The sequence below is a fragment of the Apus apus genome, chromosome 10 (genome assembly GCF_020740795.1).
Source record: "Apus apus isolate bApuApu2 chromosome 10, bApuApu2.pri.cur, whole genome shotgun sequence".
Classification (NCBI taxonomy): domain Eukaryota; kingdom Metazoa; phylum Chordata; class Aves; order Apodiformes; family Apodidae; genus Apus; species Apus apus.
Window position 1 is genome coordinate 21,342,376 of NC_067291.1, and position 6,603 is coordinate 21,348,978.

The following is a 6,603-nucleotide window of genomic DNA, read 5'->3' on the forward strand; positions in this document are numbered from 1 at the left end:
CACGGCCACCGCTCCGGACCCCCGGGCACAACCGGATCCCCGGGCACAGCAGGAACCCTGAGCCAAGAGGGACCACTGGGACAGATGGGACCCCCGGGCCAGCACAGATGCTGGGCACAGTGAGAGCCCCGGCCCAAGAGGAACCCCCAGACCAATGGGAGCCTGGGTGAAGTGGGGCCCTCAGGCCAGGAAGGACCCTCAACCTGCACTGGCCCAGCTTGGGGGTGTGCTCAGCTGGGTACCCACCCTGGGCACCCACTCCAACCCTGGGTACCAGCTGCCCCACTGTTCTGAGGAAGTCCACCCCATGCTCAGCCCTGCACTTGTTGCTGCCTCTGGGATATCCCCACTCGTGGCCTCCCCCTTGGTGAGTCCCACCCACAGCCTGCACCTCCCCACCCTGCAGCCTGGGGTGACCCAGTCCCCAGCACTGCTGTCCCCAAGCTGGGTGGTCTCACTGGGTGCTCTGTCCTTTGCTCCATGCTGTGCCAGGGGAAAACAGGGCCCTGGCAGCTGCTGGATCCCACCTGTGCAGGGCAGGGAGAGCCTGGTGCTACCTTCATCCCAGGGGCTCCCCCAGCCAAGGGTGCTGTGTTGGTCCAACACCACAGTGATGGGCATGAGTGAGCCCTGAGGTGGCTGCTAGGTGGCACATGCCCCAGGTCAACTGCCTGCCCACGTTGGCCCCAACACCAAGTGTGACCCAGCCCCTGCAGGCAGGGAGGGCATGGGGAAAACCCTGATAATTAGCTTTGTTTCCTCCAAAAATGCTGGTAGATCTCCAAGGAATTCAGTGAGGTCACAGGTTGCCATGGCAACAGAAGGGAACAGGCTGGAATTGGGAAGGATGCTGGCATTTCCAGGATGGAGCTGCTTGGCCAGGATGCTCACTGGGACTGGGATGTGCTCCCAAGGGATGCAGCCCCAGCACCTGCCAGGTGCTGAACTGGGGCCAGGAGGTGCAGAGCAGCCCCAGCTGGGAGTACAGCCACACGCTGCCCTGGGCACCCCCTGCCTGCTGGCAGGCAGGAGCTGTCACCCAAACTGGAAGCAGATATTTAGCTCCAGGACATTCCCCACGGGCATGACTAACTCTTGTCAGTCAGGGGTCTTCTCTTTTCCATTTTTTCATCTGGATCAGCAAGGTCCTCCATCGCCATTTCACCACCACAGCCTTCACTCTGGGGGAAAAGATGGATCAAAACATGGAGCAGAGTGTGCTCCCCATAGCAGCCTGTGCTGCCAGCCAAGCACTGACCTGGAGTAAACCCCAGAGAAGAAGCTGGGACACTCTCTGTCCCCTGTCTCCCTGCAGATTAGCCAAAACCAAGTGGCTAGGCAGGGATTACTGAGCCTTTCCCAGCTCCTCCTCACCAGGAGGGAGCTCTGAGCAGCATGTCAGCATGTGGGGCAAGACCTGCTGCTTGGGGAACATTGCAGTTGCACCAGGAAAGATCCTTCACGGAAACCTGCAAAATCTGGGACCAAACAATCATACACTGCCAGTAATTCCTGTACTGGGCAGAAGTGAAAAAGCCAGTTTTTGCCCTTGGGAGCTGCTGAGCACCCCTAGTCAGCCAGGGAACTGTGCCCAGAAATACAGGGAGCCAAGAGACACAGCGTGCCTGGGGATGCATGTGGAGTCAGTACCAGATGCTACAGTGACATTCTGGTCCCCAGATAGGTGTTGGTTTCATCCAGACTCCCTTTCAGTGACATAGAGGGTACTGGCAAAAGCAGCTGCCAGCTTGCAGGGCTGGAGCAGATGTGGAAACATTGGTTCTGAACCAAAGGGAGGCTTGTGGTTTGCAGGTGACCTTCTCTTTGATCGATTCCAAGGCATTTGCCCCATTGCTGCCAGCTGCAGGGGCTTAGCCAGAGCTAAGATTTTCCAAAGCTTCCAAGTGCTTTAATTGCTGTGGTTTCCTCTCTCTTCATCACAGCGGTTAATAAACATGGGAGCATTCCTGTGGGCATCCCAGGCAACCTACTGGCAGCAGGAGCAGTCACTGCCCCAGCCCAGAGGCTGGGACCACTGCTTGGGAGCAGCAGGCAGGGCAGCAGAGTGGGGGACTCCAGGAGTGGGACAGTCCTTGGGAAGACCCCCCCAGGTCACCTCCTGGGGGCAGGGAGTTCCTTGCTCCCCTGGGGTGTTAGGTGATGGCCAGGCTTGCTGCCTGGCACATTCCCATCTCCTTTCCTCCAGGATTCCTCGTCGGCCCCTGGTGCTGCCAAGCACATCTTGCTGGCTGAGCTGCAGGCTGAGGGTGTTGAACATGAGCACAACAGCAATAAAACCAACCTCCCCCCTGCTGCAGGGAGCCCTGGGCACAGACACTGCCCAGCAGCCCCCCAGCTCCTGCTCAGCCTCCCTGGTAAAGGCCGAGCTTGGCTGCACCCCCAGCAGCAGGCAGAGCCCAGGGGGCTGCTGGAGCAGCTCCCAGCCCAGCAGCACCAGGACAGAATGGCCAGGTTTGGTGACAAACTCTTCCTTGGCTTGGAGTGGGGGGAAAACGAGATGTTTGTGTCCAGTCAGGCTCCGAGAGGCTGAGGCATCGACCCCGTTGTCATTGCAGCATGTCTTCCCAGGACACAGCGTTGTTCCGGGCAGCTGGCAGCCAGGCTCCAGAGCATGGGCACTTGTTTCTTGCCCTGCCAAGAGTAACAAGCAACAGAACACCAGGAAACAGCCTCAAGTTACCCAGGGGAGGTTTAGATTGGACATTAGGGAAAATTTCTTCCCCAAAGGGTGGTCCTTGGCCCAGGCTGTCCAGGGCAGGGGTGGAGTCCCCATCCCTGGAGGGGTTTCCAAGCCGTGTAGATGTGGTGCTGTGGGATGTGGGTCAGTGGTGACCTTGGCAGGGCTGGGATAACTGTTGGACTCAGTGATCTTCAAGGTCTTTTCCAGCCAAAACGATATGATGAGAGCTCCTCTTCCCTGTGGAGCACGTGTGCAGTGTGCTCCCAGCTCTGCAGGATGTCCTGGACTCTGCCCAGGTGGGGCTTTCAGAAAGGGATCAGCACAAGCTGCAGTCACAGGTCCATGGGCTTGGACTCTGAATTCACATTAAGCTTCAAAGTCCCAGCCTTGGCTGAGCCAGCTAAATCCATGCTCCCTTTCCCTGAGCTGCCAAGAAATAGGAAGCTGTGGTTCCCAGTTGCTGACTTGCACAGCCCCTGCCTGGTGACCCACCACTCCCCCGGGGTCCCAGTCCCAAGCATATTCCCCAGGGTGAGGTAGGATGATCAGGAACAAATGCAGCTGCAAAGCCTCCCCTGAACCTGGGCCTCCCAAGGAGCAGTGTGCTGCTTTCTGTCCTCTAATTAAACTAATATTGCATCTTAGGAGTGGAAAAAATAAACAAACAATTAAAGGCTTGATGAGGTGTTAGATGCGACACTGGCAGAAGCAGAATAAGGGGGCCGGGCTCTGCCAGCTGTGGGGTAGGCAGTGGGGCAGCCCCAGAGCACTGTGTGCACAAGAGAGTATTCATGTTGCACACGTGTGGATCTGACCAGTGCTCAGAAAAGGTGGAGCTGCCCCAGGTGTGGGGCAAATCTCTGGCAAAGAGCATCCTTCCAATCCCAGCAGGCTCCTGCACATCCCCAAAATAGGGTATTTGATATATATAATGTGGATAAAAGGGCTTCTTCCCCAACTCACTGCTTCTCAGAAGGCTGCAGAGGGCTGTGTCCTTCCTCCCCTCTCTCAAGAGCACACCAGGACTTTATTCAGCAGCACTAAAAGTGGATCCGGCAAAGTCTATTTTTGACATTCCCTGGATGCTCTGGGAATCCAAGCTCTGCCCTCAGAGCTGGGAGAACAGAAAAATGGCAAAGCTCTGCCTGCAACCTGCCTGGAGGCTCCCCTGGGGGCACAGGGAGGGGTGCAAAGCAGAGCCTGAGCATCCTGGTGTGGACAAAGAGAGGGGAGCAGGAGCAGCTGAGGGGTCACCAAGCTTACCTTGGGGTGAAGAGGAGCTCAGTGGAAGATGCCAACTGCTGATGTCTTTAGTCCTGAGCACTAGGTAAAGCAGATAATACAAAATCATGACTAATTAAACTTAATGTGAACATACCTCATTAACGTACTAAAGCACCCTCCCTCAGTCTGGAAAGACCCCTACTCACAGAAGCCCCCCCACCCCCTGAGTATGTGCCGTGATAAGGAGAAGTGCTGCTATTTTAAGTGGAAGTGAAGAGCTGACCAATCATGCAGACAAACGATACCCGTGTACTTAGAGATGAGGTAATTGTGCACGTCCCGTGTGCACAGAAACTCTGTGTGACTGGGAGGGTGTGTCAGCCCTGGGGATTTACCACCTGCAGCCCTTTCTGCACAGGACTGGAATAAAGCAAATCTCTTGACTCTGTGTGCAGATTGGATTATTGCACACTAGGTAACAGACCCCGCTTCGGGAACAACATCCTTCTTGGGATGTATCCCAAGGGAGAGCAGGGCTGGCTGAGCCCAAAGCCACAGCTGTGCACAGAGGGGACCAGTTGCGAGCTGGGCTCGTACCCAGCTCCTTGTCTGCAGCTTGAGCTGGGACAGGAGCTGCTGTAAAACCTCTGGAGCAACACAAAGGCAGCTCTGCAGACTCAGAGCCATGGAATTGCTCTCATGGAGACCCCTGGAAACAAAGATCAGGGTCCCTCAAGCCCTCCAAGGGAGGGAAGATTTTAGCAGCCAGGTACCAGGGGGTGGCACTGGGGCCAGGAGCTGCTGAGCCAGGTCACCCCATGCTCAGCCTCCAAGTGCTGGTGCAGAAGGCCCCAGGCAGGTGGGATCACCTTGGATAATCCATCCTGGGGCTGGACACACCGTGCTGGTGTGTAATCCCCAGGGCCAGAGGGATTAGCCCAAGGAAGCAAGGCCAGCACACAGGGGCTCCTGAGAGCAGCCCAGCTGGGAGCTGCTGGCTGGTGCTACCCGACACCTTTGCCCAGCTCTAATTAAGAATTTAATAACTGAATCTCTGTAAGCAATTAATCACTCCTTGTCATGGAGAAATGGCTGCTCCCTGTCTCTCATTGGAAGGTAACAGAGTAAGAGCTCCTGTCCTGCCAACAGGCCATAGCTTAGGGAGAGGCAGAAGCCACATGACATGGTTTGAGGGGGTGAAACAAGCTCCAGCAGCAGACAGTGCCATGAATACACCAGACAAGGCAGGTGGCTGTGGGCAGGACATAGATGTCACTCACTAAACCTGTGGCAAACCCTCCACCAGCACCACGCTCCATGTGAGCCACTTACACAGGCAGGTGGAATTACTCCCACCAAGGGCACAGGAAATCCCACCCACTGGCATCCCCAACTTCCCCACATCACAGCCCCAAGGCACTAACCCTGTGCCAGCAGGGGTCAAGTTCTTCATGTTGTTACAGTCCTTCAGCAACTTCATTGGGGTAGTTTTTGGCCTCTGGAAAGAGCTGGCTCCCCTGGAGAACCCTCCTTTATCCTGCATTTTCCTCAGGGTGTTTTAGACACACATACTCCTTACCCCCACATCACCATGGCAGTGCACAGGAGGCAAGTAACTTGCCCAAGGACATGCAGGCTGTCAGCAGCAGAGCAAGGTGAGGCCCCAGGTCCCCCCACCCTCCCTGGGTTCTCTGCAGCTGTGTCAATAAAAGGCACCAACATGTGCAGAGAGCAGGGAATCCCCACAGACCCACTGCAAGGGTCCCAAAACCCTCCCAGGAGCTCAACAGGGAGAAAGCACTATAGAGTTTGGCACCTGCTGCTCAGGTCCACATGACAATAGGCCTTGCTGTAACAGACCCTTGTCAGTCACAGAAGAGTGACAGATTTATTTTTAATCCGATGAAGCATCTGCTGCTGACAGAGCACATCCCCTCAGGGCCCAGGCAGGCACGAGCAGCACCCACAGGGGAAACACCAGGGGCAGCAGGGACTGAGCTTGGCTGCCTCATAAATGTGTTACAAGATCATTTAAAGCCAGATGTGAGTGTGTCCCATCAGGGCTTGGCCAGCACTGGGCACTCCAGGCAGGCTGCTGGGGGCTGGCACTGCTGCAGATGCTGAGCTCTGTAGGATGTTTTCCTGTGGGTTATAGAAACAAATAAAACAAAACACATTTGCCAATTCAGGGAGATTCTTCTGGATAAGGCAAATTAATCAGATGTGATTCATCCTTGTGCTTTCTCTGCGGGACAGAGGCAGATTGGGGATTAGAGAGCTGGATGGGAATGCTGCCACCAGGGGAATCCAAGCCTGGGGTCCAGTGGGAGCTGCAGGGCTGCAGCACTTGGGGCCAGTACAAGCATCCTTGGCAGCAGAGAATCAATCACAGGCTTGTTCTGTTGGCCCAATGAATCCAGAGTTACCCAGGAAACTCTCGGGTCAGTTTGGCTAATTCCCATTCCCAGGCTCTGGATGGCCCCAGCAGAGCTCATGGCCAATCCCTGCTTGAGCAGCTCAGCCCGTGCTTGTCTGGGGAAGGTGATAGATCCAAGCCTCCACCTTTTGGCCCCCTCAAACCTCTTCTCTAAACGGTCCCCAGGTTTTCCATGTTCCCTGTGTGCCTCAGGCCCACTCCCACCAGGAAGACCCTGGAGCAGCTCCTCCTGGCCTCAGAC